The 24,567-nt window shown below is 41.8% G+C and overlaps 1 long non-coding RNA gene across 8 annotated transcripts in view; it reads left to right on the top strand.

Moving 5' to 3' along the window:
* LOC102160855 overlaps positions 1–24,567 on the top strand; it is a 156,890-nt gene that overhangs the window by 57,597 nt on the left and 74,726 nt on the right. For 2 of the 8 annotated variants that reach the window (XR_002346978.1, XR_002346979.1), the window contains exons 5-7: positions 7,871–7,987; positions 13,308–13,517; positions 18,169–18,295. This is a non-coding gene — a long non-coding RNA (uncharacterized LOC102160855). Of the gene's footprint in view, positions 1–7,853; positions 7,988–13,307; positions 13,518–18,168; positions 18,296–18,581; positions 20,483–24,051; positions 24,318–24,567 lie in introns of those variants that run through there. The other 6 variants (XR_002346974.1, XR_002346972.1, XR_002346976.1 and 3 more) reach the window with 6 other exon arrangements.

A 24,567-nucleotide genomic window follows, 5' to 3' on the forward strand; every position in this document is an offset into this window, starting at 1 on the left:
CAAAGCGCTTTTTACAGCTAGTCAAATAATGATAAGAATACTTAATGAATGGAAGTCAAAATGGAGAGAATTTGTTAGTTGACAGAATATTCCATTTAGAGTGTGGTAAAGGATAGAAAACCACTGAAGTTTTCTCAGTAGGGTCTGATCATGTCTCTTCATAGTTCAATGCGATGACATTGAATATTTACTACTATTATTTTTATTTTTACTAATAATTCTTATTAGTCACAAAAAATTTGTGTCGCTGTCTTTATTCATGATAGATAGTATACATTAGAACGTTCAGTTTATGTTGTCTCACCTTTTTCTGAGGATTAATTTTAGGAATAAAAAAGGACATGAAGTGTCACAGATCTGAGAAAAAAATATAATTATTTTTAGATAAGATACTTGAGCAATCTTTCTTTACTAGTTGGTTGTGTATCTGATTAACTTCCAGGTCAGTGAAATTAGAATTTAGCCTGCAAAATGGATCTATACATCATAGTTTTGCAAATTTAAACTTGTAACAATCTTGGAGCTGGATCAATAAACTTTAACAGATGTTCCTCTCTGCACCTAGGCCAACTGTCTTATCAAGACAGTGGTTTTGCTTTGTTTGTTTTGTTTTTATAAAGATTCTGTTTGTGGAAGCAAGATTTGACCAGGCTTTCTTTGAAGTTAGTACCCTTGTGGCAAGTTTGAAATAAACTTAGACCTTTGCTCAAAAAAATCAATGCATCTGAAACTTTCCTTTAACATTCCTTTGTCTCTTAAATCTGGGCTCCTCGAGGAGAGGTTTGTTTCTTTTCACTGTAGCCCAGTCATCTAGTATGAGATTGGGTACAAATGAAGGGCTTTCTAGATGTCAGTTGAATAAATGAATATTTGAAAGAATTTACCAACTATGGACTTTGTTTCACTTTCACCTTGTTTACTTCTTTGGAAAGATACCCCCAGCGAGATTTTTCATCTTTTTATTTTATTCCTTTGCAAAAAAGGTTCTCTAGGGACCTCTTCACTGGATCTCTCTCAGTCATGTCCTTTCCTGCCTGGCTTGGAATTTTTTTGGCTCTGGATTTCCTCACCAGTCTGGGCTACACCCTCACTGCCCCCCTCCCCTCCTTAAGTCACATCATATTTGAGGACAGAATTTCCAAACCACCTTCTCCTAGGCATGTTTTTCCCCCTTTAAACTTGAAAAAGAGGAGAAAAGTTAGGCAACTTAGACAATATTTCAAACAAAAGAGAAGTAGTGGAAGGTTGAGAAAAGGTCAGTACGGTTAGTTAGTGAGAAGAGTCTGACTCATTAAAAAAAAACAAACCACAGTAACTGACAAAAAACCTATCAGACAGAAAATCATGAGAAGGTTTTGAGTGGCTGGCTAAGGCAATACCAAAGCTCTAAGTGTTGAGAATGGGAAGTTAATCAGAAAAGACTACTTAGGAGGTGGAGAAATTTTCATGGCTCCCAGAGGGAGGTCTGTGCCTGGCTTTGCCCTGGCTGGCTATGTGACTTTTCTGTGCAAATGACCCTCATTTTCTAAATAAGGATATTGGACCAAATGATGTATAAGATCTTTTCCAATTCTAACATTTTATGGAGGACTAGACTTTTCTAACAGATTAAATGGATTCTTATGTTTTAAGTCTCATATTTATATTTAGTCTCATATAATTTGATTCCTTTTTATAATTTCTTCATTATTTAATCCACAGTTATTGAGTGGCTGCCTACTATTTGAACAGCATTTTAGGCAGCAAGCTGGGTGAGATAAAAATCACTGCCGTCTACCACCTTATAGGTTTGGGTGGCCGTAGCTTTACAAACAGCAAAAAGGCAATTGGAGCAGAAGCAATGGCTGAGGGAGGCGGGGAGGGAGGAATGGAGGTGACATGAAAAGGACAAGGGCAAGAGAACACATTTTATAATTTCCTAAAATACAGATAAGGCTGCCACTTAAAAAAAACAAACAGTAAAATTGGTTATGATTTTTACATTTAATCCTTTGTTTTCTGAGGATGCTTAGTGCTGACCGTGTGATTGTGGCTACTCAGAGGTTTAATGCGGGATTCACTGGACTTTCCACACCACCTATAAAGAGGGTGGTTGATTTTTAGTTTTATTGGTGTGTCACTACCTAGCCTGGTCTATAGATTTGTGTTAACTGTGCAATAGCTGCTTGTAGATCTTAGCGGTTGCTCAGTGATTCCTCATAAAGCTTGATGCTGACATGAAAATTCAAATTACAGATGGCAATCCAGAGAATAAAAGAGCCTAGAAATGGCTGGGGGCCTGCAAGTGGGCATAAATGTGTGAAGCAGTGGACACATCACACCAGCTAGTGGTTTGGTTAGCATTTAGCCAGAAAGAGATACCCCACCCCCAAATGTTCAAATTTTTCTTTCTCTGTCCATCTGCCCCGTTTGCATTGTATGCCTGAAAACAGCACAGTCTAAGTCTCAGTTTGAAATCTCTAGGAGTTCCCATTGTGGCTCAGCAGGTTACAAACCCGACTAGTACCCACAAGGATGTGGGTTTGATCCCTGGCCTCCCTCAGTGGGTTAAGGATCCTCTGTTGCTGTGAGCTGTGGTGTATGTTGCAGATTTAGCTTAGATCCCATGTTGCTGTGGTTGTAGCAGAGGCCAGTAGCTGCAGGTCTGATTCAACCCCTAGCCTGGGAATTTACATATGCCATATGTGCAGCCCTAAAAAGTGAAAGAAAGAAAGAAAGAAAGGTAGGAAGGAAGGAAGAAACCAACCTCTAATAGCTTAAAGACTTCTCCCTTGCATTGTGACTTTTGATCTCCAATGCCTGGCCCAGTGCCTGGTAGTATTTAACTAAGGAAACCATTTTTGTTGTCATTGTTCCTTGCTTGTTTTTATTCTCCCTTTTTGGACAAAGCTATTTAAGTTGGTCAAATGTTAAATTTTATTAGGATGTTTATTAGAAACAATGCTGGGGGTATTCCCGTCGTGGCGCAGTGGTTAACAAATCCGACTAGGAACCATGAGGTTGCGGGTTCAGTCCCTGCCCTTGCTCAGTGGGTTAAGGATCCGGCGTTGCCGTGAGCTGTGGTCTAGATTGCAGACGCGGCTCAGATCCCACGTTGCTGTGGCTCTGGCATAGGCCGGAGACTACAGCTCTGATTCGATCCCTAGCCTGGGAACCTCCATATGCCGCGGCAGCGGCCCAAGAAATAGCAAAAAGACAAAAAAAAAAAAAGAAACAATGCTGGGGATTTAGAGCTAAATATATGTAACTAGGAGTTCTCTTGTGGCTCAGTGGGTTAAGGATCCACTATCAATGCTGTCTGTTTACTGCTGTGGCATTGGGCTGGGAACTTCTGTATGCCATGGGCACAGCCAAAAAAAAAAAGTATAAATAAAAACAGGTATATGTAATTAGGCAAAGGGAGGGTTTTTTTTAACATTTTAAAATTAAAATAGTACATACAGAGTATAGAAATAATTCATATAGAAAAATGCACATAGATGCACAAACTGACCATGTTGACATTAAGAAACACAACGTCATCAACATCATGGAATAAAGAGCTTAGAGCTTCTCTTTAAGGATAGTTTTTAATACCAGTTGGCAGTGTCTGCCTCCTAGAGTCATCTAGTGCATATTGTTTTACTTACCTTCTCCATCAGATTGTGAAAAGCATTAGTCAGGGACTGGGACTTTTTCTCCTTATATCCATGTTACTATTTCAATGGCTCATAATAGGTTCCTAGAGGAGTTTGTTGAGCTGTGGATCAACTTAAGGTATCCAGAGCCCAGGTAGCTGTCTAATGAAGAGCCCCAGAAAAATCCTGTTTCCAGGTCACATCTCAGTTTCTGCTTTTTATCTCTCAGACTTAGCTCTTTAGATGTACTTAGAGCTCTCAGAAAAGAGGCATATTCTACATTTAGTGTCTCTGGTTGAACATTATAATATTGGAGTGCAAGAGTGATGGTAGCAAAGGGGTTAATTAGCATTTTGTGTCCACTAGATAACACGGTTGCTTCCAATTCAATGACCAACAGCCGAGGTTCTCTAGAAATATGTTCCGTGGAAATTCCCATTTATGCTTGCTTAAGTGGGTTGACAAGGCTTAGGTAAGCAAGTTGCAACACTGGGGAAAAATAGGAGACAAGTATCAACGAGGAAACTAAATGACAGTGCTTGCTGGTTTGCCAAATAGCAATGGGAAAATCAGGACAGGATCAGAACTTTCTGGCAAATAGCCCTTTTTTCATTTCCCTATCTTTCTTTGACTGGATTAGAACACAAATTTTGGTACATAGTTATTTCCCTTGCAGACCATTGTCTTTAGCTTAGATATACTCCTGATCAGTTCAAATTATCCTTATGCTACTCCTGTGTTGAAGTACTCCTGAGGACCAACTGAAAGAGATCAGACTCTTTTCCAAGACAGGGATTCAGGAAGCTGGAAGGGTGCCCTAGACAATCTGGAAACATCTGTAGGAGTAACCAGAGGTTTTAATTGGAGGAGAATGGCAGGCTGAGTGAATGACAGAAAAATGAAAGAATGGATGACTTATCTCAGAGCAAATGAGAACACAAATACCCATGGGTTTTCCCTTTTTTAAAAACACCATGGTTGGATTAGGTGTCTGAAATCAGCTCCCCCATGCCCTATACTTTTTGAAATCTTTTTTATTTTTTTAAATTTCTTGATTCATGGGACCTACTCAAGGATGACTATCTTTGTCTAGCAGATTTCTGGTGCCTAGATTAGAAGAATCAGAGCAAGGCCATCCCTTTCTGTAGCCTGATGCTGTGGTGATATGATTTCAGGGACACTGGAAAAGACTCCATTGATATTTCTCTGTCCCTGAAGTTCATAATGAAGTATTCCTTCTTTCATCAAAATCAATCAATATCGCAAACTTGAAAGCAGAAAGCAAACAGAAAGCACATCCTGGTACAAGGATTAAAAAGTCTTAATCTCTTAGGAAGCAAAAAAATGTGTCTAGGAAAAAGCCAAAGTGATGTGTGTTATTGTTTCTTGAGAATGCAGACCACCAGGGTCTTCCCTGGTCCCAGATTTTGAAATTCTAGTAGCAAGAAGAAAAAGGCAGGCATTTGAGGTAGACAGGAAGAAGTAAAAAGGGAGGCAAGGGCTCGGAAAGTGAAGGACATGAATAGAGAAGGCCAGTGTTGGATTTTGAACTGATGTTTGACCTTTTTGAGCCTCAGTTTCTTCATCTGTAAAATGGAACCAATAGTATTTTTCAGAGATTCTTGATCAATGGTCAGAAGAGACTCTCTTTCCTTTGCCAGACTAATTAACTAATTTGTTCTTTTACAAAATAATGTAAAATTTGGGATTTTAAGAGGTATATCTCATCAAAGAATCTTTCCATATATCTCCTGTATCTGTTTCTTGGCTGTCCCCTAGTGAGACTTTATTTTTTCTTTTTTCAAGGAGTATTGGAAGGGCACTCTTTTTGGGTTAGGGACTGGTGACTAGATCTGCCCAAGTCATAGTTGATGGACATGATTTAAACCATAATTTGGTAAGACAAGATAATTTCATGCTTTTATTCTCTTTCTTTGTTATTTAATTTTGGGGGCAAGTGTTTTTGGATACTGTACTCTAGGTTACTCCTACTAATGACAGTTGATCAAACCCAAATTTTTCCCCAAAAGAGAGAATGGTTTCATGCCAAATGCCCATCAGTCTTGCCCTGCAAGCCTCTAGGAACGGATCAGGGTGAAGCATATTACATCTCTACATTGAGGAGAAGAGTAAACATTATATTGTATGTAAAGTGCCCAGTGAGGAGACTCCATCTGATATGTATTCATAACAATTTATATGCTAAACAATTTTGAGTTGCTCTCCTGGATTTTTTGGCACCACTGTACTTTATGCTATAAAATTGACTGTCTTCCTTCACTGAATGAATAAATAAAACATGAGCTGACAGAAAAATCAAATTTCAAGATGTATTGTATTTGTTTCTGTGTTGCCACTGAATTATTAGTACATTGGATATTAATATTTGAATGCCCAGTTCATCTGTTTAGAACAAAACAAAGCAAAACTGAGTGACTCAATGACTAGGGACATTGGGATATCATACATTTTTTTCATTACTGGTTAGCATGGAGCCAATTCCATATACTAATTTAGATTTTTTCTGAAGCCATTTTCAATCTATCCCACCTCTTGAAATAATTAGTTCAGAAGCTTGCTCCTAGTATATGGGCTAGGTCTTCTTTTTCCTCTTCCTCTTCTTTCTCTTCCCTCCCACCTCCTTTTTCTTTTTCTTGTGGTAAAATGAAGTCTCAAGCTTAAAGTAGAGTTTCCTAGAGATCATAGGTTGAAATTTCCAAATCATGTTCACTCATGAATACGATCAGATTTGTGGAGTATCTTTAAGCATTTTGGTTGTTATGCAGAAGTTCTCTGGCCAGGGATCAAACCTGTGCCACAGCAGTGACCTGAGCCACAGGAGTGACAATGTAGGATCCTTAAACTCTAGGCCACCAGGGAACTCTCCCCACCTAATTTAATATTAGGCATACTCAAGTGATGTACTTTTCCCGACAATATCTGAATGAAAGTGGTATATGACTACATCTGAGTAGAAATTTTAAGAGCCATGCTTACTTTGCCCCATCCGTTTCCCTGCCAAAGTAATGGTTGAAGATTAAACCCTTATCAGTGTAAGTTCCTGAGGGACTAGTATGAGCAGTGCTGACCCACAGTAGAAATGTACAATGAAAAGAGAAATAAGTCATTGAGATTGAGAGGTTGGTTGTTACTGAAGCATAATCTAGCAGATCACATTATAGATCCTTAAGTCTTTATCTTGTCAGATGGAAATGGTTTCTAACAATAGTCTTCCAGTCATTGCAAATGCATGCTGTATGTGGATTATAAAATCTTTGTATCCTCAGTGTTGGTGAAATCCTGCCTTGAATCCTTTTACTTTTCATTGCCACCATCAGAACCACCATTATCAATAATGTACTTAAGACTAAATTATAGACTCTTAAAGTTAAGGGATAAAATAAGTTATCTTTCCAACAGTCTTATTTCAGAAATGAGAACACTCAGATTTTCCAAAGATAAAAGATTTATCTGAGATAAATCCAGATAAATTTTAACTTGTAGTATTTTTCTAAGATCTTTGTGCTTTGTACTTTATTCCATTCACTTATTCATTTAATCTTCATGTTAAATTTTAAAAAGTGAATATTTGCTGCTTAGTGGAAGAACTAAGATGAGTCTTAATGATTTTTGCTGGAAATCCGTGCTAGTTCTAAGTGTGTTAGTTTGCTAGGGCTGCCATAACAAAATACCACAGGCTGGGTGATTTAAAAAGAAATTTATTCTCCCATTGTTCTGGAGGCTGAAAGTCCTCATGCTGCTGGCAGGGTTGGTCTCTTCTGAAGCCCCTCCCCTTGGTGTGCAGATGGTGAGTTTTGTGTGTGTCCTCATATGTTCTTTCCTCTGTGCCTGTGCACAGCTAGTGTCTCTTTGTGTGTCCAAATTTTCTTTTCTTATAAGGACACCAGTCAGATTGGATTATGACCCATCCTGCAGCTTCTTTTTTATCTTAATCAGCTTTTTAAACCTATCTCCAAATACAGTCACATTTTGAGGTACTGAGGGCAACAGTTTCAACATATCATTTGAGGAGTGGGGACACAATTCATCTGATAACACTAAGATATGATGAATTGAAAGCATTTTAATAAAAGAAAACAAAATTTATTGTTGGAATCCCCTTGTGGTCTTCAGCAGCAATGATATTCTTGGAGTATGAGATAGTAGAGTTTGACATAAAATATCCTACAAGACGTTCATATTATTTGCTCATCTTACAAAAACATCTAATCCCAGTGCCTCGACTGGTGTAGGTCTTGACCTAGACTTGGTGTATCTGACAGCTGAGATCCTTGTGCTGAGCCATATAGAAGCTGTAAGATTGATCACATTTCTGAAGGAGGATTCTCCCAGATGCCACATTGAAGCAGGTGGGTAGAATAGTCTCAGTCATACATAATACCTTCTTTTCTTTCTCTTCTGCCCCCTCCTTCCTTTCCTTTTCTTCTATAAAGCTCCTGTGAGTACACTGCCAGGTTGTTTCCTATGCTAGGCACCGAGTTTTGGTAAACCATAACCCTGCCTTGCAGGGGTTCACATTTAGGAGAGGAGACAGACAAATCATAGCACAGTTGTAATATAGTAAGATAGGTATAATGCTCTAGACTCTATGAAAGCATGGGAGAAGATTTTCGAAGTGACAATTGCGAGTAGAGAAAGAATCTTAAACCTTACATTTCTACAACAGCTTTTTTTCTTTTCAAAGGGTGTTCCACCATTATATTGCAGGAGATAAAGCATGACGTACTAGGCACAACTGCCAACAGTTTTTTTCTTTTCAAAGGGTATTCCACCATTATATTGCAGGAGATAAAGCATGACGTACTAGGCACAGCTGATGTTCTAACTGATGATCTGGGTAATAGGCTGCAAAAGAAGATTGTCTCCTTAAAGTCTCCCCCTTGAGAGGCTTTGCACTGATTGCAAATATGCTGCCTTTCATTAAAGCATTTTGGAATTTTTATTTGGTCAGACTCTGAACTCTTCTAGAGCAGAACAAAGATTAATGTAATGTATGATACAAGATTAAATTAAGGTTTATAAAACAAGTAAATGAATCCAGAAACAGTAGCATAATTTTAATGTCATGATTGGTGGATAATATTTGTTCCTTGGTGTTTTGGGTGTCTAGAGAGTTAAGACATCCAGATTCAACAAAATCATGATCTACATTCAGAGTTTATAGTGAGGCATAGCTGTACAGTAATGGAACTTATTTCTTGCAAAACAGCTCTTAAGAAAAACAGAACAAAAGCAAAGCAGGCTTTGATGAATAGTAATGTCATCCTCAAATGTGAAGAGTTCTGGGTGTAATGTAGGAGGAGATTGCTTATAAAAACATAAGTACTTTCTAAGAAAAACAGATTGTATTAGAGGTATAATTTCTCCTGAGAACACAGGCACCATCCCCGGGTTACTCATACCCTTTAGGATTTTGAATAAGCCATAGTGTGCTACAGCTGAATTTTGGGATTGGAGCTGGTGACTGCCATATTACTCTGCACAGTATAAAAGGAATTTGGAGTTCCTAGAAGTGAGCCAGGGGCCCACGTGGAAGGAGAAAAGGAGTGGGAAAAGGGAGATGGACAGGCCACCAAGATGAAGAAAGAGCAAGGGACACCACTGTGTCTTGGTGGCCCAAGAACAAAGGTGGACCGGTTCAAATGGGTCATGGGTTCACACAGGGATTTGGGTTCTTTCCCTGCAGCGTTGTTACAAGTATGAGCACTATACCTACATGATGTTGTTGGTGGTGTTTTTTAAGACCCAGGAAAAGATCTGAAATTCTGTACCTAAGTCAAAGCGGTATAAATTGGAAGCATTGAGCAAGGAAGATGCAATAATTCTTAAACAGAACTAATCTAGAGGAGCAGGGGCTCAGAGGTAGAAGTGACATGGAAACCTGGGTCCTCCAGGGATTCACAGAACTCTTAGAAATGGCTTTGATTGTGGCAGGGAGTTCTGAGAAGTCTTAGCTCAAAAAGTAGGGTTACTCCAGTTGACATATGGGTATCGTGTAAATGACAGCACTAGACTGGCTTCTTCTTTTTTTCTAAGGAGAATACTTGATGTGAACAAGCAGAACTATATGCCTCCCTTTAATTCTTTTGTTTATTTTGTACAATTTGTTTCCAGGGATCTGTGGTACAATTTGATCCTGGTAGGGGATGTGATGTCATCTGCAGAAAAAAATGGGTACGCTGAATCTGAGCACCTCAGTTTTTTGGTTTTGTTTTTTGTTTTTTTTCTTTTTAGGGCCACACCTGTAGTATATGGAAGTTCCCAGGCTGGGGATTGAATCAGCGCTGCAGCTGCCAGCCTACACCACAGCTCACAGCAATGCCAGATCCTAACCCACTGAGCAAGTCCAGGGATTGAACCCAGATCCTCATGGATACCTTGTTGGGTTCTTAACCCACTGAGCCATAACGGGAACTCCCACCTCAGTTTTGATTGCAGACAAGTGGTCTGAAAGTTTTTTTTCCAGAAATTCCTTTCTCTTCTTTCTTCTTTTGCTTTACTAAGAAATTGTCCAGGGTTCCCATTGTGACTCAGCAGGTTAAGAACCCGACGGAGGATCTGTGAGGATGGGGGTTCGATCCTAGCCTTGCTCATTGGGTTAAGTATTTGCCACAAGCTGTGGCATAGATCACAGATGTGGGCTGGATTGGATCCCGAGTTGCTGTGGCTGTGGTGAAGACTGCGACTGCAGCTCCAATTGGACCCCTAGCCTGGGAACTTCCATGTGCTACATGTTTGGCAGTCAATAGAAAAAGAAAAAAAAATTTTTTTCCCACCCAGCATTGCCACCATTATAGAGTTGACAATGTTTGCCTATTACTGGGATCCCACTGTATGCTCTAGAAATTTCCATTTTAGCATTTGTAAAACTTTAGAGAATTTATATCTTTACTTAAACTTTTATACCCCTTTAGGTTATGAGATATTTAAAGGCAGGGATCATGTCTTCTTATTTCTGTTTACTCTGAACATATTGTTTATATCAAACATTCAGTAAATATCTATTGGGTAAATGAATCAATGGTTAAATGTTTGTATGCATAAATAAATAAACGATACTGAGGATCTATGTTCCTAGCATTTCTAATCTAAAATATAGGAAAATTTAAATAACAAAGTTCATGTGAGGGCCCAAATCAAACTAAAACTTTTCAAATGTCGAAAGGAATTTTGCTGGACTTGCCTCTTAGAGACTACTTCAGTTTGCTTTTTTGAAACATAATCCACTTCCATGTATTTTCCTAGAATATCTGTGAGGCACCACCATCATCACTTACCCCCACCCCAAACAAAGCAAAACAAAAACCTCTTTCTCTCAGTAAGAAAAGAGGAAGTGACATGGGTTTTCATGCCTTAAAGCGTTCTTAGGATGAAAGAATAACCTGTAAACATTTTCTGTTACCATCAGCTGAACCATTTTTTCAGTCTCCATAACCCACTACCTAATTACTAGCTTGAATTATGGTTAGGAATGGAACAAAATCCAAAGAAACAGTTACATCCTCAATCAGGGTTACTGGCAACTTGTTGGGCAGCTGGTGAGAATAAAGAGGAAGTTGCTAAACCAGAAGATGCAGTCAGCCCGTTGATCATGTGAGGGGGAAGATCATAGGCTTTCTTACTGCTGTTCTCCCAGAGGCTCTGTATCACTCAAATGGAAACAAGGGACCTCTTTAAAGAGATCAAAGTTGATCACAGGGGTCCATGTGTAAACCTGAGCCCTGGGAGGGATTGTTGGGAGAAAACTGGAAGCATCAATTTGCCCTGTTCCTGGCTTCTTCTGAGCCCTGTTGTGAAAGCTGGCCAGCAGGAGTCGACTATTGTTGCTTTGCGGTAGACCAGAGCAGCCTCTGTTACTGAAGAAAAAAGCAGTACGTGTGGGAGGGAGCTTGGCCCTCCATTGTGGGCCTTGGATTGTTACCGCACAACGGAGGTCCCAGACAAAAGGAAACTAGCTCGCTTCGGCTGCTTTTTAGAAAAAGGAGAATGCTGGATGTGAGCAAACAACACTGTAGCCTCCCTTAAATCCTTTTGCTTATTTGGTACAGTTTGTTTCCAAGGATCTGTGGTAAAATTTGATCCAGGCAAGGGAGATGATGTCATGCAAGCTGGAAAAAAGCAAACAAGATTTATATTAAGAAGTCATTTTAAGACTGAAAACAAATGTGCGCTGGAAGAAGGAAAGGATGTGGCTTAGTGGTGAGAAGAGGATGTATTAGGTGAGGGGCATGTGATGAGAGAGAAATCCTAGGAGTCAGAGGGTCTCTTTGGGGTGGGAAGGCAAAGCTGTTTGTGTAGAGAGCAAGGCCTGGGAACCACTAGAGAGGATGTGGGGAGACCTCTAAAATCCAAGGTCAGATCCACAGACATTTGTTTCACTGTTTGTTTTTTTGTGTGTTTTTTTTTTGTCTTTTCGAGGGCTGCACCCGTGGCACATGGAGGTTCCCAGGCTAGGGGTCTAATTGGAGCTGCAGCCACCAGCCTACGCCAGAGCCACAGCAACGTGCGATCCGAGCCGTGTCTGCGACCCACACCACAGCTCACGGCTTCCTTAACCCACTGAGCAAGGCCAGGGATCGAACCCGACACCTCATGGTTCCTAGTCGGATTCGTTTCCGCTGTGCCACGACGAGCAAGGCCAGGGATCAAACCCGACACCTCATGGTTCCTAGTCGGATTCGTTTCCGCTGTGCCACGACAGGAACTCCTGTTTCACTGTTTTGATAACTAAGGGGACTGTGCACATCTAAGGATGGTGTCACTGACACGGTGCTTCTGACATGTTCTCTACCCTGGGCGTATATAGGAATTCTTTTTAAATGGCAAAGGCACTAAGATTATAGAAAGCTCTGTAGGGGGGAGTTTCCGTCGTGGCGCAGTGGTTAACGAATCCAACTAGGAACCATAAGGTTGCGGGTTCGGTCCCTGCCCTTGCTCAGTGGGTTAACGATCCGGCGTAGCCGTGAGCTGTGGTGTAGGTTGCAGACGCGGCTCGGATCCCGCATTGCTGTGGCTCTGGCGTAGGCCGGTGGCTACAGCTCCGATTTGACCCCTAGCCTGGGAACCTCCATATGCCGCGGGAGCGGCCCAAGAAATAGCAACAACAACAACAACAACAAAAGACAAAAGACAAAAAAAAAATAAATAAATAAATAAAAATAAATAAAAACAAACAAACAAACAAAAAAGAAAGCTCTGTAGGTAATTTTAATAGGCCACATGCTAGAGGAAGCACCCAATTCAATGTTGTAAAACCCCTGATAGTATTTTTCTCCTTCTTTAACTTTAATAACTGTCTGTAGCCTAGTCACCAGCTTGTACATCTGCCCCCTAAAACAGTGGTTTTGTAGTTTAAGGTACTTGGGAATTTCCAGAGTATCTTATAAACGAATTTTTAAAAGACGAATTTTTGGTAAATTTGGGCTGAGGCTCGCATGTCAACATTCTGTCACGTTCCCCAGGGCTGCGGCTTCCGGCCCTTTGAATGCGCTGTGAGGAGCAAGGCCTCAAACTCTGCCTCCTCAGAGCCTTGTTGTCACTTCAGTTTTGGTGTTGCTGTTCAGAGTCCAGGCTGTGGGTTCAAACTACACTGCCGTCTATCTTCTGCTAGCTGATTGAGTCTGGACAACTTTGTTCACCGTGCTAAGCCACTGTCTTCGCCTACGACAGGTGAAATAAATGCTAAATCAAGCCATCAGCTGGCATTTGCTGACTTCTGTGGTATAAATTCTCCCGCTGTAGCTGATTTCAAGCTACTGATATGACATCACCGAACAGGGAGTTGGGAAGAAATGTGCACATCAGTAGTGTTTCCACCATGGAGAGGCAATCAATGACAATAACCCCAAAGGAAAAGAGTAAATAGGAGGACAAGAAATAGTAAGTGATGTGTCTGGTTACTTATTACCTTTTGCAAATAAAATGTATTTGATTGCAAACTTTTATTTCTTAATAATATCTATGTTTATGGATGCAACTAGAGATTATCATCCTAAATGCAGTCAGTCAGAAAGAGAAAGACAAATCCCCGGTGACATCCCTTGTATGTGGCATCTACAATATGACGCAAATGAATCTATCTGCAAAACAGAAACAGACTCACAGACACAGAGATCAAACAAACTTGTGGTTGTCGGGGGCAGGGCTTGGGGGGGTGGGAGGTTGAGGTTAGCAGATGTAAGCTGTTATACATGGGAGGAGAAACAACAAGATCCTGCTGCAGAGCACAGAGAACTACATTCAATGTCCTGTGATAAACCATCCCGGAAAAGAATATTAAAAAAAACAAGAATGAATCACTTTGCTGTACAGCAGAAATTAACACAACATTGTAATTAACGATACTTTAATAAAAATATTATCTCTGTTTAGCAGCCAGATTGCAAAAGGTTTAATGGTAGCACATGTTAGTTCCTATAAACTGGCTCCAACATGCGACTGACATGTGAAATAGATTCAGTCACTACCCTCATGAAGCTGAGAGCTCGGAAATGAATGGGCATGGGTGCTATAAGGACACTAAGCCTAATCTGGAGTGATCATTGGAGTAGGTGGAAATTTGACCCCCATATGACTATCACCCTCGGTGCTGTGCCTGTGGATATGTTATGTCACATGGTAGGGGACTCTGCAGATCTAATTGGGTTTATAAAGTAGTTGATCTTTTGTGTGTGTGTGTGTATTTTTAGGGCCACACCTGTGGCACATGGAAGTTCTCAGGCTAGAGGTTGAATCGGAGCTACAGCTGCCGGCCTACGCCACAGCCACAGCAATGCCAAATCCAAGCCATGTCTGTTACCTACACCACAGGTCACAGCAACACCAGATCTTTAACCCACTGAGCAAGGCCAAAGATTGAACCTGAATCCTCACGGATACTAGTTGGGTTCCTTACTGCTGAGCCACGACGGGAACTCCAAGTAATTGATCTTAAGATAGAGAAGTTAGCCTTGATTATCCAAGTGTGTGTAATATAATCACATGAGCCTTTAAACTAGAAGAAGGAGGCAGAAGCAGAAACCACAGAGCACCAGAAAGAGTTGAAGCACTGTTGTTGGTTTGAAGAAGAAAGGAACCTTGTAACAAGGAAACAGGAACCACTGTCCTATAACCACCAGGAACTGGATTCTGCCAATAATTAGTCAGTTTGGAAGAGGAACCTCAGCTGCACATGGGAGCCCCAGCCCTGGTGAATACCTGGATCTTGCCCAGTGAGACCTTAAAAAGGGAACTCGGCCACACCATGCCAGACATCTGACCTAGAGAAACAACTAGATTTGTATAAATCTTCTACATGTGTGGTCACTTGTTACATGTCAATAGAAAACGAATACTAATACTCAGTAAAGTAAGGATCAAAGTAACCATTACTATGTAACCATTACTATGAAGAGCAGAGGAGGATTGCTCCAGCACTTTCAGGGATTTAGATGTGTTTGGAATACACAAGAAGAAGAGAAATGAGAAATAAAGATGGAGATAGAGTGGGTCTGATCATGAAGAGCCTTTTAAGCCAGGAGACTATTTGGAACATGTTTCCAAGCGCAAAAGGATCCAGCACATTGTTTAACATGATGACTTTGCATTTACCGAGAATGGATGAGAGGGGGATAGACTGGAAAGAGGCAGATGGGCTAGCATCTCCTGCTTTGTCAGGTGGTCCACCCCCCCCCACCCCCCGGGGAGGAGGGCGAAGAGCTGACTGGGGATGCCTAACCCTGACTGCTGCCCATCGCCTGCTTGTTTGTTCTTTCTTTCGTCTACTCGTCAGTCAGTTCAACAGTCAGGCATTTAGCACCAGCCCTGGGCCAGGCACCATGCCAGGCAGCACGGATACCGCTCCAAGCTCCCGGCCTCAGCAGGGATCTCGCTGCTGCTCTCTTTCAGCGTCATGTGGAGTAAGATAAAGACAGTCGATGGATTCCCACGACTAGTTCTGCCACTTTATTCAGTGCACAAGCTAGGGCAAGTCACTTAACCTTTCTGAGTTTCTCTTTCCTGATTCGTAAATACTTCTGTAGCTCCTTCAGAAGGTTATTGTGGTAATCAAATATAAAGTATATTAAACCTTTAAAAGTCATAAATGCCCTGTTCATTTGATTTGTTTTCTTCCCTTTATCTCTTTACCTTCTGTGTTTCGAGTTCTTCTCATATTCTTTTTTTCTCTCTCCTTTCATCATTTTCCTTATTAAATTAGTTCAATGAATAATTCGTGAGAGCTTATACTCTTCACTTATAGAACTGCCTCTCCATACTTGTTTTCTACTACACATGCATTCCTGCCCTTGTGGGGCTTATTTTGTGAACACTTATGACTATATAACCAAGCTCATAATGTATTTTTAAGTGGAAAATAAAATGATTACATGGAGTTCCCATCATGGCACAGGAGAAACGAACCTGACTAGGAACCATGAGGTTGCAGGTTCGATCCCTGACCTCGCTCAGTGGGTTAAGGATCCGGTGTTGCCATGAGCTGTGGTGTAGGTCTCAGACACAGCTCCAATCTGGCATTGCTGTGGCTGTGGCGTAGGCTGGCAGCTACAGCTCCAATTGGGCCCCTAGCATGGGAACCTCCATGTGCTGCAGGTGAGACCCTAATAAGACAAAAAGACAAAAAAAAATTGATTGCAAAATATGTTATATTGGGCTAGGATGTCTTTTTGTATATATGTGTGTGCTGTGTGAGAGGGGGCAAGAGAGAAAAAATATGAAACTATGCATGGAACTAAAGATTGTAGAATATGGCTCAAAATATTAGTAGGCTATCTCTAGACTATTTCATTTGGCTTTCTTTTCATGTTTTCCAATTTTTATGCAGTAAATACATTTTATAAATAGAAAAGTAACCCAACACATTTTAATAAAAATATAAAGTGCCAAGTGCCGTGAATAAGTTATACACTGGATGTTATGGGAATGGATGTTTCTGAATTCAGTGATTCCTGGGTAGAATCTCTGTGCTCAACTTTGAGGGATAAAAAATGCTTTAGGAAGGAACCTAGGGAATGACATTCCAGGAGGAGGACCCAGGGTGTGTAGAGCATGGATGGAGGGGTCAAGAAGCAATATTATGTAGGGCACTTCCTGTCACCTGAAATGTGCCTTGGGGTGGACTAGGAGATGGAGATTGAATGCCATGCTATGGATCTTAGCTTTTATCCTTTAAGTGTGGAAGCATTTAAATACGGAGGTTTAAGCAGAGGACTCATTATAGTCAGATCTTCATTTTCTATAGAGTACAGTGGTGGCAATGGACTGCATGGAATAAAGAGGTCAGAGGAAGATAGGAAGCATGAGGATTTGTCAGAATGCTGGTGTGCAAGTAAAAGATGATACAGGTCTGGACCAGGACAACGTAGTGAGAGTGGAGAGAAATATTTCAGAGGTAATTAAGAAGGGTTTAAGGTGTGTTTCTTTTCTGCCTATGTCATACTCTATTGCTAAATTAGCAACACTACAGCTCATGTAAGAGAGTATACTTAGGTGCCTACATAATATGTCTGCATGGTTTACAACTGGAAGAAGAGGGTCAAAGGGGATGGGAAGGCCAAACCCAAAGACCTTGGAAGATTTCATAATTTTGCTTGGGTCTAACTTCTGCAAGCCCAGAGGAGGCGGTCAGGATTAGAAAACGCTGCTCTCTGGCCCACAACAAGGCTGTGGAGAGATGAGAGACAGCAATGCGCCTGAGTCAGACTCCGGAGGAGGACCCTACTGGCCTAAACTGCAGATGAGACCAGATGAGCAACTGTGACCACAGGGGTAGTCCAACAGCAGGCTGCGAAGAGATGCAACTTGAGAAGGGAGAGAGGGAGTTGTTGTTTTTTTTCCTGAGTCATGTTTCGTTTTGTAACAGCAGGATTTCCAACTGGCATAAAGACAGTCGGGAATTAAGAGAGAGAACACACAGCCTAAGTGTGTCATGAGAACAGGATGTCGAGACAAGTTTGCTGGCAGTTAGAAACAGCTTGGCTGGCCACACTAAGGAGGGACATGGGGTACAGGAAAGAATAAATTCCCATGGCCCATGGTGTACCTCATCCAAGTTCTGTTTCATGTTTGCGCCAAATGAACAAATGCTTTCGTGGTGTGATTTTGAGGCTTTCTCTTAAATTCCTCTTTCTGACTGTGTGCGTGGGAAATGTCTAAAATCTTCCAAGTAAAGACCGATCTCCTTCTTCCATCCACATAGTGAATAATGGTATTCAAATCCAAACCCAGGGGTAAGTGACTGATCTCAGCCCTCCTGCTAGCAGGCTGGATGTAGGCAGAGGCAAGAGAAGCCCTAATACAAGAAGAAATCAGGAACCTAAGGGGGCTTTGCAGTAGGATGCCAGAAGCCTGGGTTCAGAGGTCTGAAGTACTAAGACATCTGGCCGCTGACGTCACGCCCAAAGAGGGTCACAGCATCTTTTCTCTGAAGGGCTCTCTGAACTCTGCTGCCTGGGAAAGTCAAACCTCTGGTCAGATCTGAGGGGGTTGAACAACCTCATATAATTCCTATGTTTCTTTCCATTTGCACATTTAGATTCCATGGACCAGGAGGACTGAAAAGGTTTGGAGCTTTCCTAGACAATTTAGAGGCACCTACAAAAGTAAGCTTTCCACAATAGGATAACAAAGGATTTCAATGGAACCAGCAAAGAAAGGCAGAGGTAAAAATCACAGGAATTCTTTTTTTTTTTCAGTAAGGATTGTTCTGAGTTTCAAAGGGATGTGCTATGCACTACATTCACGTATGGGATTTGGGAGGGTGGTGGTGTCTTGGTGTCTTGATTTCCTTTAACCCAAGGGAGAATTCTTTTTTAGGCAAAAAGCCCCAAAGCACAGGAAATATAATGAGGTGGCAGTAGGTGGTGAAGATAGGGTGACAGAGAGATATTTCTGGCCCCAAAGTCTTCAGATTAGACACCAGGAAGTAACCTGTCACATGACCTCCAGGAACCTGAAGACTTGGAGGATCGCTTTTCTGAGAAGACTTGCCCAGCAAAACACCTCGCCCACAGCCTCCTCTTGCCAGCTAGTCCTAAAGGAGCTCCCTGTCAGCAGAGCCGGAGCATCTGCCTTGATCCCCTGGCCCCACGCTCCAAAGTGATTCAGAGAAGCCAGCAGTTTCTTTCAGTGCTCAGCTGGCAGCTGTCTCCTTTGATAAATACTCCTTTTGGGGGCAGGGGGGCTTTTTGTTTTTTCCTTCACCCTTAACAGATTTTCCTTTAAAAAAAAACATCGCCAATGAAATAGAATGAAGCTTACTTCATAGTTTGAACATTGGTTAAGTCCACAGGAATATAAAATACCATTTCTCTTGCCTTTTGTCTCTTTCTTTCTTTTTTTAAAAAAGTATTTGTTTTGGGTGCACTGCTATTAGCTAGGTCTTTTTCTGGGTGTGGCTGAAATTGCCTGAGGGAGGAGGTGTGGGTGGCGTATGAGAGTCAGCGGAGGAGTCCTGCACTGATGAACAAGTAAAACGTGTGTGTGTGTGTGTGTGTGTGTGAGAGAGAGAGAGAGAGAGAGAGAGAAACACTGACTTAGGAAATATTATTATATTTCCAGTTGTTCAAAGCAGAGCTGATGATTCCTTGAACAATTTTAAAATTTACTTTTTACCCTCTATTTGAAATTTCGCTGGAACAAGGGCTTTGGGTCCAGTTCCTGCATTGCCTCAAAGGGTCCTTGTTGTGAAATGCTAAGGGCTGGACAGACTAGAAATCCTGATTCCTTCCCCTTGCTCTCCTCCTCCCATTGCCTTTTTTCTAACATATTCTAGGGTGAAAGCTTAGAAAATCATCCTAACTTCTAGAAGACACTAGCCGGCAAAATATACCTCTTTACTTCTCTGGATTAAAAGAAAATTCTGAGATCTTTCTCTATGTCAAAATGATACCTATATTTCAGAACCCAGATAACATACTTCCCTCATCATGAAGGATCCTCTAATTCTTCCAAATCAAAAAAAAAAATTTTTTTAATTAAAAAAGTGGTTTTGGCCATGCCGGAGCCCTGATGAAATTCCCAGGCCAGGGATCAAACCTGCATTGAAATATGTAGATACATACACTCTCTCCTAAACTTCTAAAGAGTATGTAAGAATAGATAGTCATGCTCTGTTCATCTGTGATGGGAATTTAGTGACTGTCAGGTGCTGGGTTCAACACCTTACATGGATTAACATTGTAGGTAAATGCACCTTTTATCTACATTCTGCATTTGAGCAAAGAGGTTAGATGACCTGCTCAAGGCACTGGTAAATGGTATAGCCACTTATTTGATAAAGATAGTACTCTAATTTTTGCTGATTTTTTACTATGTTTTATTTACCTTTTTGCTTGCAACAATAATTAGTATTTGTAAAAAGATTAACATTTTACCCATTCATCAGCTCATTAATGTCTGTGATGTTGTTATTATTTCCCTATTTTATCAGTGAGTTTGACTCCCCACATAGGAGGTATATGGCAGAGCCAGTATTAGGCCAGGTTATTTGATTATAGGTTTTGCCCTATGTCAGGCCACTGAACTCCCTTGCCTGGCCTCATTCAAGGTCAGCTTGGTGTTTTCAGTGCCTTTGTAGGGCCAGAACTTTCCCTTAACTATGCTACCCAAAGGTCTAAGTTATGGTAACAGGGCAAGGGCAGGGCCCATCATGGCCCAGGCTTAATCTAAGAGCTGCCTTAAGGAAGCAATATTCAGATCTTTCTCAAGTCATAGAGGCAGGCATCTGTATCCATGAGTTTTGCACCTCTAGATAAGGAGAGCTGACTGTATTCATTGTACCATGCTATTTTTATCTTATTTTTGTCTTTTTAGGGCCATACCTGTGGCATATGGAGGTTCCCAGGCTAGGGGCTGAATCAGAGCTGAAGCCTCTGGCCCACACCACAGCCACAGCAATGCTGGATCTGGGCCGCATCTGTGACCTACATCACAGCTCACGGCAATGCCAGATCCCCAACCCACTGAGCAAGGCTAGGGATCGAATCCACGTCTTCGTGGGTACTAGTCAGGTTCATTAACTGCTGAGTCACAATGGGAACTTCCTGTACTATGCTATTTTATATAAGGGACTTGAGCATCCATGGGTTTTTGTGTCAGTGGGGTCCTACAACTAATCCCCCCACCCCAGGATACTGAGGGATGTCCTCTTTACTCCTAACAGAACTGCTGGGTTGCCCTTTATATTGGGCCATTGTTGGGGGGTGGGGTCATAGGATATGAGGAGCCAGGTCAGTATGACCAGTGACTTTACATGACCAGATCAATATATCCAATGGCTTTCACCAGCCCAAGTCTTGGTATTGGTTCACAGAATGGTTCTTGCTCTTCTCAGAAAATGGGAATGAAGGTCCAGTTCCATTGGTCCAGCACATACTAAAAGAACCTAAATTGGGGTAATGAGTCACTTAACTGAACCCCCGCAATAGTTAAAGGACATGTTATAGTTAATTTATCCTTTTAGTGAGTAAATAATGGGCACTTACTCTCTACCAAATTCTATGTGCAAGCTAGAGCCTAGCGGTAGGACAACAAACAAGGATTTTTCCACACTTTTAAGGATTTTGTCAACCTGAATAAAGAGGTAAAGTGGACCAAGCTCAAATTACCAGAAATTGAGTTTATTAAGCAATAGCACAGGAATTGCAATTTGGGACACCCATGCCGTAGCCAGTTACAGGTGAGTCCTTTGAGGGCATATACAGAAATTAGTCTCAGTTCTTAAGTTTGGTTCTTCTGAGGACACACGCATGAGATTCACTATTTCATATCATCTGGTTCCATTTCTGGTTGAAATCTTTCACAGTTTCATAATCATGTGAGAGGGAGACCAGAAAGGAAGTTGTTGTGCAATGCGATGGTCCCTCACAATGACCAAGGCTGTGCAACCAAGGATCATTTCTACTGTAGGGAGAGAGATGGATGAAGATGGCAATGGTGATGGAGAAGAGGCAAGCGATGGAAGGAATGAGATATGAGGGACAGGACGCCCAGTGAAAGGAAGAGCGTGCACGGAGGGTAGAGAGGAACTGAGCATAGCAGCTTGGAGAGGCTGTGATGGGCATCTGGGTACTCCCAGGAGGCTCTGGTTCAGTAGGACTGGCAGGCATCCCTCCTCCTGGAGGTCAGAGCAGCTGCTGGCCTCTGAGGGCTATACTGCTCTTCAGGGTACTCACCTGACGACATGGCATCACACGCTAAAGGGATTCCTCCAGGTCTTCGGACAAAAAAAAATCCAACTCTGTTAAAAATAATTTGTGCTCAAAGTTCCTGTTACCTTGCTTCAGAAATAAATGGATAAAGAGTATTTATTATAACAAATAGAGAAGAGTATTCTGGTTACTATGCAGTGTAAGAAACTGCCCCAAAGGTTATGGCTTAAAATGACCATTATCTTGTTGATAGATTGTGTAGGTCAGGAGCTCATACGGGAGCGAGGAAGCCTGTCACACATCTGCGGCCTAAGGCTGTCTCCTGTTGAGGGTAGCATCTGCCTGGCGGTGGATCAGTTGGTCTGTGCAGTGTGTGTGGAGCGAGCCAGGGGGCAGTACGGGTCTTCTTGGAGGCAGACTTTATCCTCTGGTTGCCTTGCTCCAGCCCATTCAACTGGGCCTTGAAGGGTTTTCCAGTTACAGGACTCCTGCTTAGTACCAAGTGGCTTGTCTGGGCCTTTACTCTTACTCTAAACAAGATTTTATGAGTGGACTTTTGTGAATGGACTGATCTCCTGAGGCCACAGCGGCCCCTCTTGACTTCTTTTCTCTCCTGCTTAGCTTTAGCCTCCTTCCTTCAGCTCAAAACTAAGCCTGAGTTGAAAGGCCCTGACTTATTCACTGGAACTAGAGTCTGTACCCCTGATAGATTCCTGAGAGTTCTCAAACTTCTCAGTTTTTTGTTTGTTTGTTTGTTTCCTCTTCCTTCACCGCAACATAATTTGAAGAAGCCTATAAAGGGAGTAGAAACATGGCTTGGATTTTTTTTTTTTTTTTTTTTAATTTTACTTAAGGAATTCTCTTGTGATGCAGTGGGTTAAAGATCTAGCATTGTCACTGCTATAGCTCGGTTCACTGATGTAGAGATGGTTCAGTCCCTAGCCCTGGTACTTCCACATGCCGCAGGCACAACCAAAAAATAAAATAAAATAAATTTTGCTTTAAAATGATTTATTTATTCTTTTGAATGTGCAATGCGTTCACATAGGTCAAAATTCCAAGATGAAAGTATACAAATAGGACCCTTTCCACATTTATGTGCCTCATAAATCTCTCCAGTTTTTCTAGTATAGGATCTCAAAAGAGTCACTGAATTTTTAACTGCCAAGTTCTTTTTTTTTTTTTTTTTTTTTTTTTTTTTTTGTTAGGCCGCACTTGTGGCATTTAGAAGTTCCCAGGGTAGGGGTCCAATCAGAGCTGCAGCTGCCAGCCTATGCCACAGCCACAGCAACAGAGGATCTGAACCAGGTCTTCGACCTGCACCACAGCTCACGGCAACACCGGATCCTTAACCCACTGAGCAAGGCCAGGGATCGAGCCCAAGTCCTCATGGATAGTTGGGTTCATTACTGCTGAGCCACAACGGGAAATCCCAACTGTCAAGTTCTCAGCCAAGTACACTTAGCACATGAGATGGATTTACTTTGAAGATAACGAACTTTAAATGTCAGGGCCTTTCCCTTGCTGGACCCTGTCTTATCCTTTTCAAGCTGCTGTGACAAACTACCACAGATGGGTAGGTAATAAACAACAGAAATTTACTTCTCTTAGTTCTGAATGCCAAAAAAGTCTGAGATCAGGGTGCCAGTAGGTTTGATGTCTGTTAAGAGTCTGCTTTCTATTTCATAGCTGTCTTTTTACTCTTCTCACCTGGTAGCAGGAGTGAGGGAGCACTCTGGGGTCTTTTTTTTTTTTTTTTTTTTTTGTCTTTTTAGGGTCACACCCACGGCATATGGATGTTCCCAGGCTAGAGGTGGAATCGGAGCTACAGCTGCCGGCATTCACCACAGCCACAGCAACACGGCATCCAAGCTGCATCTGCAACTACACCACAGCTCACGGCAACACCAGATCCTTTACCCACTGAGTGAGGCCAGGGATCGAACCTGAGTCCTCATGGATGCTAGTCGGGTTCGTTAACCACTGAACCATGATGGGTCTTTTTTATAAAGGTAATCTAACCCCATTCATGTGGGCTCCACCCTAATGATCTAATCACACCCCAAAGGCCCCCCCACACACACACTAATACTACTCTAAGTTAGGATTTAACGTAAGTTTTGAGGAGACATAACCATCAGTCTATATCAGGCCCCTTCTGGGTCATCTTCCAGGAGCATTATCAATACATTGATATGCCTTGTAAAATTCTCAGTCATGATACATTTTGACCACATCAATTAATCTATTGCCTCTTTTCACTCCAGAACCTGCTCTATATATAGCACCAGGAATTGGACATCCATATGGCAGCAGCAGCGGTGGTGGCAGCGGCGGCGGCGGCGGCAGTAGCGGCAGTGGTGGCACAGGGGGGTGTATTATAGCAAGGAGAGATAGTTTATTACTAAGATATTATGTTATTTTTTGGGATTTTGTGATGTTTGTGGTCTCTGCCAGCTCCCTTTATTTTTATTTTATTTTATTTTATTTATTTTTGGTCTTTTTTTCTATTTCTTGGGCCGCTCCTGCGGCATATGGAGGTTCCCAGGCTAGGGGTCGAATTGGAGCTGTAGCCACCGGCCTACGCCAGAGCCACAGAAACGCAGGATCCGAGCCGCGTCTGCAACCTACACCACAGCTCATGGCAACGCCGGATTGTTAACCCACTGAGCAAGGGCAGGGACCGAACCCGCAACCTCATGGTTCCTAGTCGGATTCGTTAAGCACTGCACCACGACAGGAACTCCATATTTTTATTTTATTTTATTTTATTTGGCTTTTTA

The sequence above is a fragment of the Sus scrofa genome, chromosome 9 (assembly GCF_000003025.6).
Source record: "Sus scrofa isolate TJ Tabasco breed Duroc chromosome 9, Sscrofa11.1, whole genome shotgun sequence".
Classification (NCBI taxonomy): Eukaryota; Metazoa; Chordata; class Mammalia; order Artiodactyla; family Suidae; genus Sus; species Sus scrofa.